This window comes from Sinocyclocheilus rhinocerous, unplaced genomic scaffold (genome assembly GCF_001515625.1).
Source record: "Sinocyclocheilus rhinocerous isolate Xijiao unplaced genomic scaffold, SAMN03320098_v1.1 scaffold1229, whole genome shotgun sequence".
Classification (NCBI taxonomy): Eukaryota; Metazoa; Chordata; class Actinopteri; order Cypriniformes; family Cyprinidae; genus Sinocyclocheilus; species Sinocyclocheilus rhinocerous.
This window is the reverse complement of record NW_015650319.1, coordinates 19506-32191: the sequence shown is the minus strand read 5'-3', so window position 1 is coordinate 32191 and position 12686 is coordinate 19506.

Sequence of the window (12686 nt, the reverse complement as noted above, 5' to 3'; positions counted from 1 at the left end):
TTTGACTCAAAAGATGATGCACACTTTTAGTAAAAGGTAAAAATCAATCTAAATTATTGGAAAAGATTAATTTCTATCACTGCTGTGAACTGACCGCCACACAGAATATGAAGAATATCAAAAACTTCAGGAGTCAGCTGTCCACGGCAGTCCTTAAGATATCAGCACAATAACACACTCAGCAAAATATTGTCTAATTATCTTTATCAATAAAATCCCAGAAAATATTGAGATATTATTTTTTGTCAATATTGCACACCCCTAGTACTGACAGAAAATGGTTTGCAATGGTCGCTTTGTCACGCCCAGTGTAGACAGCCTCAAGCTGTTGGTTTATTTCAGTGTTTTTTTGTTTGTTTTTTTGGCTAGTAGAAGTTATGAATGGCCGGTAACTTAAAAATTTAGTAGCCAAATTGGCTGGTGAATGAAAAAGTTAATTTCAATCCCTGGGTACATGATATGCCTACGAGTTAATACCATTAACAAATGAATTAAAAAAATGTATTACAAAGTTTTTGCAAAGAAATGTTACAGGTTTATACAAATGTGATGTAAATGTAAAATCTTAAATGTATAAAAATAATTATCTTTTTGGGAAACCCTGTATAAAAAATGTGTGGAAAAAAATTTAATAATTATATTGTATTGTATTGTAATATGAATTTTTATAATTTGTTGAGTGTAATAATAACAACAGCTATGTATTTACTACTAAAACTTTAAAACTGATAAAAAATAAATGTTTTTAAAGTTAAACATGCAAATGTGCCATTACATAATTGAAATATTTACTTAAAATCTCAGGGGGTACTTCAAGTACATAATTTAGGTCAAAGGGGTTCGGCTGACAAAAAAGTTGTGAAAACCCCTGGCCTAGAGAGATAACATTCTGAGAGATGAGGCTATAAAAGAGGAAGAATGCCCTCCCTTCATGTCACATACTCTGCAGCATCTAGACTGTAAGGTGACTCTAAGACTGTTTGACCTTTTCTTGCAAGAAAATAAGCCATCTTTAAAGACAATTGACCTATCGGTAAGCCCCTCCCCTCGAACGCAGATGAGCCAATGGCAGTCGAGTATCAGTTGCACGGGGAGCGGAACTCGGACATCTGTAGGTTTCAGCGGCATAGAGAAACACTGGAAGATCCGAAGCTTGCATCAGTTTAATGGTGTTTATGCTTCAAAAATGGAAAACAGATGTGCCTGGAGTACTTGTAACAGTGATTCCAGGTATCCTGAGAGGATAGGCAATGGAATTTATTTTATTCTATTTCCTAAACCCAAACAAAACAGAGCAAAATGTCCCAAAGCATTCACCCCCAATCCCAATGAAGACACAAACGTTCATTTTCTGGTTGTCATACTCTCATTAAGTTACAATTTTTATCTGCTCAAGCAGAACGTTAATGTCATCTTGTGCTTTAGTAAGGTATCTCTGGCTAAAACTAGCTAACGTTAAAGTTAGTGAGTCCACACAAACCTAAATAGCGGACTGTTCTCGCGTCTTGTACAGTGAAGGGCAAAAACACATAAACGAAGGTCTACATATCACTGTGCGATCTCTGCGTTTTGTGTTTGGGCGAGGAGCACGCACGCGACGTCCTTGAGGGGGCGATTTGCGTGCATTGTGAGCGTTTTTCGATGAAAAAGCTCAGCTCTCGTTTGTCTCTCTTTTCGAGGAAAGGGGGCAGCCATGGTTACATAAGTAACCTGAGATGTTTTCCATAAGCGCCACCTGCTGTCAGCGAGTGGATTTACAGAGACTTATATTCATTACATGTGAAATTCCGGAGGGGACGTCGGATGGCGTCACGTGGGACGTAATGACGTGTGCCATTAATCGAACTATGTACTATAACATGTAAAACGGGAACATGAAAGGAATATTCTAAAAGCAACTCATGTAAACACCTTAATCATAATATTGGCTTATTTAGAATAAGGTAAATAATTAGATTACTGATGTCCATGTAAACGTAGTCATTGTAAGACAGTTAGCAACTCTGTTTGTTTGTCCGAGTTCGCAACAGTAATTAAGGGGGGCGGGGCTTACCGATAGGTCAATTGGACATGTTTGTCTGTTATTCAGTAATATAATTTTACATGTCTTGGTACATTAAGCCACATTAAGTGTTATTCATGTTGAGTGTTGTATAATGTCTATGTCTAAATTCTGCTAATTCACAAGCCGAGTGAGAGTCATACTGGCAAAGGTCATGTTAATTATTAAACCAAACAAAATCAAAATGTTAAAAAACACCCAGCAATGTGATTCTTTTATTGAGTGATAGGCAGTGGATTTAATCAGTGACAATATTAATAGATTTACTATTCGGCATCTTCTCATCATCTCCACGACCTGCTTCCCTTGGTGTTTTTACACATAGAAAAGGCGAAAAAAACATATTGCATTGTCCAGTTTTCTCTCAGAAAGATGATTTGAGTTACTGTTGCAATTCTCGATGCAGCATGAGTGACATACACTGGTGACATTTTTCACAATCACGACAGAAAATCAAACTACTGCCCAAAACTCAATAGCAGAAAGGCATAAACAAAGCAGTTTCCCAGAACTCAACGCAGCGTGACGTCAGCTTCACATTCTATATACTGAGGTTGGTCTTTTTTTATATCACTGTATTAGTTCATTGAGGCCCGTTAAGTGTCGTTGGGGAATCCTGGAGTGTAACATATGAGGGAAACCCCAGTATTACAACTCAGTGTCACACATGCCATGATACAAAGTTAAGGAAACTAAGCAACCAAAAACTATAATGTCTTCCTCAGATGTAAAGTTAGTTCTGTACATCAGTGTCAGGTAAAATAGCATTATAATCTCCTTTGGTAGAGAAAGCTGCTTACATATAGGCTACACGGGGAAATGAGTAACAGCGTAGATGCTGAATTAAATGTAAACATAGCTTTTGTGTCTAAATCAGCTTTTCCACACATACATACTGGCCCTGATAATCATAAGATCTACTTACTGCTTGCTCCATTTCTGCAAATCAGTTTTTGTGAATGAATGACTTGCTCTACCTGTTGCATTGGTCTTCATCACCTGCTGGTGAGTGACTAACAGCAGATGGAGATCATGCATCGGTACTCTACTGCTATTCCTGCAGTTCCTGGATGGAGAAGGGTCTGGCTGCAGCCTCGCACTTGCACTCTCAGACTTGCACTCTCAGACACTTGCACTTCCGCTAGCGACGTCACTTGCAGGCTTTATTTTTTATTTTGTTCTATTTATTGATTACTTTTTGTTTGAATCTCTCAACATTTTACAACAGTAGCCAGGTGGTGAAGACAAGAAAAAATAAACTAAATTACAATGTCGCTTGCAATCTTCACTTGCACTCTCCGCTACCTGCGACGTCACTTGCAATCGACACGATTATTCCTTAATAATTTTAGTAGTAGTAGTTGTACGTACATTCTACTGAACAATAGTAATACATTTCTGGCAGAAACTATATATTTTTGACAGAGCAGTTCTGGGGATGTTGTTCATGTATTTATGTCCTATTTAGTGAGAAGGCAGATGCTGAAATCACCGTGAGCATCACACACGCTTCAGTATGTGTGTAGTAAACAAAACCGCGTGACATTCATTCAGACCATAGACTATGATTCAGACAGACACAGAATATGCAGGATTTATATTTAAATAGCCATTTGCAGCTTAATATTTACAGATACTAGTCCATATAACGATTTAATGACCTTCCTTTGATTAATTCATCCAAACTTTGACAAATTAAGTGTCAAGTTAAGTGTTTATGTTTTTCTACAGGAGGAAAACGCTTAACGAGAGACTTTGTGCATTGCGTTCATATTCTGCTGTTCTGTGGCCACGGATTTGCGGGTCTTGTCTTTTTCTTGCAGGACCCTGTATGTTATAGTACTAAATTAGTTTTAATCGTTTAATCACCACAGCTTCTTGTCTCCATTGGCAACACGCACGATTTGTGTCGATTGCAAGTGACGTCGCAGGTATCGGAGAGTGCAAGTGGCGATTGCAAGTGACATTGTAATTTAGTTTCTTTTTTCTTGTCTTCACCACCTGGCTACTGTTGTAAAATGTTGAGAGATTCAAACAAAAAGTAATCAATAAATAGAACAAAATAAAAAAATAAAAGACTGCAAGTGACGTCGCTAGCGGAAGCGCAAGTGTCTGAGAGTGCAAGTGCTAGGCTGCAGCTAGACCCTCTTGCCTGGATGTGCAATGCTGAATTTTCTGCCGAATTTGAACCAATGAATGTGGAAGCGAATTTGTAAAGTGAAATAAAATGGACTGAAAATTGTCTGTCGAATATAATACGACTCTATCGTATTTTTAAACAGACTGAATATTTCAGAAGTGAACTCTGGAAGGTGAATATGGATTATTGTATTAAAATATTCACAGCTTAAGTATACAACTATGTTGAATTTCAGCCCCTAAAAATGCAAGCCCTGTAAATACAAGGCATTAAAATGCAAGCACTATTAATGCATTATTGCATTATTTTTTCAGTTGTGCAATTCAACGTGCTTTTTTGTTTCAAAGACATTTGTCATTATTTTTCTTCCATAGGAACCATATTAGTATAAACACATTCATCTTTCATCAAAAAGCACTTTGAGAAAATGTTATGATCTTTCTATTTAATATTTCATGTTAGTTTTCAAACAAAATTTTTTTTTTTCCTGTAAACTGTTTCTGTGATCGGTGAGATCTTTTTCTGTGATGTAAGACAATATTTAACAACGTTTGTTGAAAGTACCTGCATCCTGGAGAAAAATCTTCATCTCTGGATCCTTGTGAATCATCCATGATGAAGCTGAAGGTGAATCTGATGAGTTTGATCTCCTCCACTGACTGAATGAAAGAAAGCATTCAGACACAAAATTAAATGATTAAACTGATTTAAAACCTTATAATATAGCTGAACATATCTCGAGGGTGGGAGAAAAAGGATCATGTGACTGTGTTAACTCAAGCTTAGTCATACATGTTTACACATATGCTATTAAACTTCTAAAGAATCAGACATCACCAACAGTGGCAGATATAGAAAGTGGTTTGTGGGTGGGCCTCTAAAAGTGTGGGTGGGTCTGAATAATTCACATCAACTGGCTCAATTAAAATAAATAAATAAATAATAAACTTTGGACGACCGGGGGGTGGGGTGGGTATGGGGCGGTGGTAGACGACAGTCCATCCACGTCAGACAGTCCTGAAACGATGCAGCTGACACTGTGGCAAGGTGTAATTTCAATATGAGGTGAAACTGGTCTGTGCAATCTAGGAATGATATTTTTTATAGCTTTTTGAGTGTACAGACACAACAGCATATATATGAGAGCTGGGGTGGGGGGTTCTTATTTTGTATATATTGGAGGGCTTTTATTTTGGAATTCAACACCAGACAGTGACGAACTGTGATGTATCATTTTCCAATGAAACTGGGCTGTGGTGGGAAAAAATAGCATTTGCCGGAAAACCACTTGCATTCAAATCAGTTCTCTGACGGTCTTACCATAATATGCAGTTTATGCGCGACCCTCGAAATAACGTGGCAGCTAGATTGACCGTGCTTTTCGACTTGTCAGCTGGCCTGACCGCGCGGTAAAGGAGTAAAGTGCGTGCATGCCCGGTTACAGAACCATTTCACTGCTTCAGAAATGAGTGAGGGTGCTCTAAAGTGCAGAGGTGTAAGCAACGGCTTGTAAGCACCAACAAGAAGAGCAATGTACAGTGATAGAGAGCCTTGCAAGAAGTTATTACTTTTACAAATTGTGTACATGGCCGCTGGTCCTCTTAGCACCACTAAAAATAAACACTTTATTCAAAGTATGAATGGATTATATAGCCTAAAGTGCGCAAATAGTGTTCACTTACTTCAATTCATCACAATCTCACGAAGTTCCGTTATAATAAATGAATCTCTCTACACTGCACAGTGAGTCTCTTATTTACTCCCTGTCTACTCTTTGTTTGTTATGAGATTCGTGAGCGAGCATAATCAGCACTGAACAAAAACTGTGTTTTGAGCGGTGAGTGGATTCTAACTTAAACACCTCTGACTGGCAATTGTGTTCAAGAGATCGTCTCCTGTTACTGTCGTAACCTCGGTTCCCTGAGAGCGGGAACGAGACATTACGAGAATCGCTGTGGGAACTCCTTCCCTTCTCCGATTAGAACAACACAATTCCCAACCAAGTGATGCCGCTAAGGAAGCTCGTAGCTGATAGGCGGAGCTAGACCAAAGAGAGTATTTTGCTCAGGTACACTGAATTTGCATATCTAGCTAAAATGAACGAAGCGACTGCACTGAACACAGGGCAGAACAGCAACATAATAAGCACATGAAATGCACAGACCTGTACATTGTCAACAGCTATATGCGGTAGCAACTATTACAAAGCACATATATAAAAATGTACATTGTCCTGCACAGTGTCAACAGCACACGAGGTAACAAACTGTGCTCAATGCAATTATAGCAATAGTACAAAGCACATAATAAAAATGCACATAGTCCTGCACAGTGTCAACAGCAACACGCGGTAACAAACTGTGTTCAAATTGCAAGCATAGCAGTAAACTAGAAGAACAAGTGAAGTTAGAAACTGACCAAAAGCACTTGAGACACCAAGGACGGCACATCCAGCTTCTCTGAAGACCAGCCAGCTGCAAAGCATATATCCCGAATAGATGTGCCTTTAGACTAGGCCCATGAAGAGGCAATAGCTTGCGTCGTATGGGTTCTGATGTTGAGAGGGCATTCCTGTACCTGGCTCACATAAGCCAACATGATAGCGTCCACTATCCAGTGAGAAAACCTTGGCTTAGATACTGTTCATCCCTTAGCACAGCCACTGTAGCACACAAAGAGTTGGTTAGACTGTCAAAAGACAGCTGAGCGGGCGATATAAATCCTCAAAGCCGTAACAGAGCAAATGGTGCTCTGAGCTTTGGCGTCATGCAAGGTCGACAGCTCAGCAGAGCAGCTCTGCGCCTTAAATGGGGTAGAAAGAGATTTAGGCATGTAGCCCGGTCTGGGCCGGAGAGTAACACTGCAGTCCCCAGGCTCAAAGAGAATACAATCGTCATCCACCGAGAGCACGTGCAAATCTCCCATGCATTTAGCCTTTATCTAGTCTGTGCTGCAGAAAAACATAGAACATCCGACATGGGGCAGCTCGCCGGGTCGATATCTTTATCACAGCACCATAACGCGTACACTCCCCATTTAAGTGCGTACAGAAGTCAGAGCGTCTCCCATCAGCAGGGAGTAAGACAGCGAAAGAACAGCTGACAATGTATGTTCTCGCTCGTCACAAACAGATCCACCTCCGCCTTCCCAAAGCGGTCCCAAATCATTTGAACCAAACTAGGATGCAGCCTCCACTCTCCGTGAGGGATTCCACTCCTCGAGAGCATGTCTGCTCCGCGGTTTAGGAGACTGGGGATATGCGCCGCTCTGATGGAAAGTAGATGATGATCCGCCCATAACAGGAGACTCGCAGCCTACTTGAAAAGGGCTCTGGAGCGCATGCCGCCTTGGCAATTTATGTACGAAACCACAGACATGTTGTCGATGCGAATCAGCACATGTCTGGTTCTGTCCAGAATCCTGAATTCAAGTCCATAGGGCTATGGACTGCCTTCAGTTCCAAGCGGTTTCTGTGCCACCTACTCTGAGACGCCTGAAGTCGGTACGCCCTCGCACACTGCTACCCAGCCTGAAGTTGACATCTGTCATGACCACAGTGCGTGCTGTCACTAGTCCAAGTGGAACCCCCCTACTGAACCCTACTGGTCCATGCTGTCCATGGGACTCGAGCTTTCAGCTGTTTTTTTCAACTGTTGCGGCCGCATGTGCAGAAGACCCAGGTGGCAATCTGATGATGCTGATGCCAAAAGTCCGAGGAGCCTCTGGAATTCCCTCAAGGGAACAGACCCGGCCTGGTCTGAAGTGGCGTAGAGCTGAAGAGATGGTCTCTATGAGAGAGAGAGAGAGGCGAGCTCGCATCTCCACAGAGTCGAAACACACGCCCAGATATGTTATAGACTGACTCGGGGTGAACATGCTCTTTTGCATATTCACACGCATCCCTAGGGACTCTAGATGGCGAAGCAGCGTGTCCGCATGAAAGATAAGCACATCTCTTAAATAGGCTAAAATCAGCCAATCGTCCAGATAATTTAAAATGCAGATACTGCTCGCTCTGAGAGGTTAAAGTGCTGCATCCATCTATTCGAGAACGTGTGCGGGGCTAAAGCCAGCCCGAATGGGAGAGCTGAATACAGGTACGCTGTGCCCTCGAATGCAAACCTAAGGATGCGCCTGTTGCAGGACACAATCTGAATATGGAAATGTGCTTCCTTCAGATCTACGTATGCAAACCAGTCCCCAGGATGGATTTGTGCCAGGATCTGCTTCAGAGTCGTCATCCTGAACTTGTACTTGTGAAGTGCTGTGTTGATGGGTCTCAGGTCCAGGATCGGACAGAGTCCCCCATCTCTCTTGGCACCACAAAGTAGCATCTGTAAAACCCGCTCTCCAGCTCGCTCGGAGGGACTCGCTTAATCGCTCCTTTTGCAAGCAGGCTGTGAACATCTCCTGAAGAACCCGACCAGGACAAGTGTAAATTGGCACTATGTAGGCTACATTTCAGAAAATCCCTGGCTCACAAATATTTCAATGCAAATACTGCATAACCATGCCACGGCGGGCCAAACTCAAAAAACTAACCTTTATCATAAAACCTTACCTTGAATGACTGATGTCTATTCTAAACAAGTCGTAGACGTCTGGGTTTTGAATTGAAGATTTTATTTTCGTCGTAATCCAAATTTTCTGTTAGAATAGGTGGTTATTTTTATTATAAACATTCAAGGGAGCTGCTAGTTGGAATCCAGGCAGACAGAGCTATCGGCACGAACAACATAACTACTGGCTAACTCCATTTTTACCTCCTTTCTCCCCGCCACTACATTCATCCTCTATGTCCAGCTCACTTCCTGATCCTACGTCACCTCCTTCCATCTCTGCTCCAGTCACACCCTAGTGTCGCCAGCCGCCTCCTCTCCTCCCCCACGACACCTCAAATCTTCTACCCCTGGGCTAACCTAACTGAAGATACTAATTAGCATATTACTATTATCATTATATAATTCTAATGAAACAAATGACAACACAAATCACATTTAAAGTAATTAATTAAGAATTTAAACATTCAAATTATATTATGGAGAAAAAAATCTGTATTTCCATGGATCTGACAGGGTGAGCAAGCTGTCAGCCCACCCGTAGATCTGCCCCTGATCACCAAATACACAAGAAACCTCAAAGTCAAGGTGAAAGAAACCCTTTATTTAACATATTCTATCAAATAAACAATCACAAAATGTCTTCCAGAGATTCATATTTATATGAGGAAGTCAGTACGCATTAACTCACCTTGATCAAAATACAAGATACAGGTTCTCAAATCGTCCAGGTAACATCATAAAGCTACACAGAACTCCCTGCAGAAACTTTGATAAACGTTTCTATTTAACACTTTGATGCTCTGTTTTTCAGTGTTGTATTCGTCATTTACCTTCTTAAAATGGCGACGGGACAACTTTCCTTTCACTTTTTATTTGTGACGAGAGAGAGAGAGAGAGAGAGAGAGGGAGGGAGGGAGAGAGAGGGAGAGATGGAGTGACTGAAATCACAAGAGAGAGGGAGGGAGGGAGAGAGAGAGAGAGAGACATGCATGCAATAAACCGTGCTAAAGACATGCATGTGTAACGGGTACTTAAGCCCGTCTTGATAGGGGTTAAATATCCTGTGGCTCTGGATGAATGGTGACAAAGGATCTTTGTCCTTGCCTCCAAATTCAATACGCTCCGTACTATTCTGATTAATATATTTGGGCTAAAATGAGGAGGGCTCCAGGCTTTATATTGTCACGGGCCTAACCTGGAGTTTACAGCACATATGAGAAAGGCCTAAACCATCAAATATCTCCCCAACCTCACAATGTCCTGCAGCATAGAAGGGAACGCCCCTACCCCAGAACCCCTACCCAGGTTGGGACCCGCACTTTTTCTTTGGTTACACATGCAATAAACCGTGCTAACATTCAGGTTTTCCCATGTTTTAATAAAAACCCAGGGCTTTTTAATAAAAGGATTCATAAGCATATCTCCAGTAGCCTATGTTTTGTTTGTTATAAAGAAACTTTACGTATCAGGCTCGTTCAAGTCCTCGGTGATACACACGCAGTGCAACTCGCTCATCAGAATCCTCGGCAATCCTCGGCAAACTTCGTCAGTTGGTTAAACCGGCTCATTCGGTTCTTTTTGAGTTGGACGTGCTACTTCGGCTGTGCGTCCTGCGTCATCAACCCGGAACTAAAGTTCGATTCAGTTCGATTTTGTGAACCGGCTCGACCGGTTACTTCCTGAGAACCGGCTCAAAAGAACGATTCGTTCAAGAACCGAACATCAGTTGGTGAGTCCGCCATGTTTGTCCGTTTTTTTACGCAAACAAAAACTAATGATTATTTACCAGGAGCTATGGATGCATTTGTGCGCATTTATATTTTTAGTATTGAACTTAGCAGACGCTAATAAAGGAACTTCACGTGATTGCAGCGAACGCGGCTTTGTTTGGGCTGAAAACTTTCGGTATGCTTACCACCTAAATAAATGAACAAACTCTTTTTCTTATTTAATCTAAGTATTGTTATGTGTGTCTCGAGTGTTCATGCTGCACTAAACTTGGACGAGCAACACCGATCTGCAGACAAACACACGGGGAAGAGGAGGAGGACGGTCCGCAGGGAGAAAGAGCAGCTTCGGTTTTAGTTTTAGTTTTCACACTCTTATTTTTTTCGAAGACAGTTGTAATAAGCAAAAGTTGTTTTCATTCCATATTTCTTCAAGGGCGTGAGGGTGAAAAGGATTTGTTTGTAGGCCTACTATTATGTAAGATAGTTTATGACAATATACTGCAATCAAATTAAGATGCATCAGTATGTCTGAGATCTTCTGCAATATCTCTGTCCTGCTTACTTTTACAGTTGCTAAATGTAAGCAGATTTAACATTTACAGATGCTTCCACTACTAAAACATGTAACTGACTACTGACAACACAAACACAGCATTAGTGTATCACTTCTATTGCTACTGTTGTTGTTTTTCACCTAGCATGTGCAGATGCACAGGAATAACTCATCATTTCTAATAGCATGCCACAAATTGCTTTTAATATTTCTGTGTTTTGTAGTAATCAAGAAAAGTGTTATCATCGCTGAAGGAATGGCAGGCTCGGACACCTGTGAACACGTGCAGTGCAAGCCCTGAAGAAATAAAATACTGGATATCAACTTTATTATGGACGACTTCTCTGACGAAACTAGCATGGAGCAGTTATGAGAAAATTAAGGTAAGTGTAAAAAAAAAAAAGTTGAACATGTTACATTTAATAATAGAAACCTGTATACTATTAACACTTTCCAGGTGCAGAAATGAAAACTCCCAAACAAAGAACTCACTGCTACTGTAAGGATTATTTTTAAGTTTACCGAGAGGCTTAAACTGCTGTCACATCTAGGGATGCAGCGATTAACCGGTTTCGCGATTAACCGCGCTTTAAAACGTCACGGTTAATTAATCGTAAAGGTTCCGCTAAACCGAGTGTTTCTGTTACACGGAACGGAACTGTTGCAGCTTACGTAAAACGAAAACAATCGTCATAATCGTAAAACCGTGATTATTCCTCAGACAATAATCGTACCAACAAAATCTATAATCGTTGCATCCCTAGTCACATCAACGTCACACCATTGCTTTCACCGACATTATCAGAAGAATCCTTTCAACAGGGCAGATACTTGCAAAGGTCTGGAGCTAACTTATGGGACAGCCAAGTCAACCAAAATCATTCTGAAAGTGTTTTATTTGCTTATTGAATGCTGTAAAGATATTTTAATGAGAATTTCCCCGAGTGCTTTGCATGCATTGTGAATGCTATTTTAGCGTCACTACTTGTAGTGTAATGTTAACATCAAACCAGAGCAATAATGCTAACATTAGCTGGCATTTTCAGGACCCACAATCCCAGCTAACAAATTTCTCTTCTGTTTTGGTTGTGAGAACGTGATTTGAAATGTTCCTAAAACGTGAAAATGTCCAGTTTGCTTAACGTTGCTAGAACATTGTTTTATGGTTAGCATAACGTTCCTACAACGTTCTTTCCACCTACATTTTATTAAAAATGCAACGTTCTAAAAACGTATACTTGGAACATTCAAAAGTTTAGTTTAATTAGGGTAAACGTACCTATTAAGCGCACCAAAATCTGCATTGAGCCATTTTAGTGCACAAGATATTGGTTTCAGTACAAGAAGTTATGTTAAAATTAAACATTAATCTCTCTCACAAAAATATTTAGTTTTATTTTAAATGACAAAAGCATTTCAATTAATTTGTACACCATTAAATTCAAAAAGTCTGGCTGTGCTTAATTAATGGGTACATTTTTGTAAGCAAACCCCTGTTCCCATTAAGCTCACTTCATGTTTTATTAGCAATTCTTGTTTATTTTAAACAACCTTTTTAAAGAATAATTGAAAAATGTTTTATTTGAAGAGTACAGAATCAATCAAAAAAACAGAAGACTAAAATCAAGCAACAAGGCAT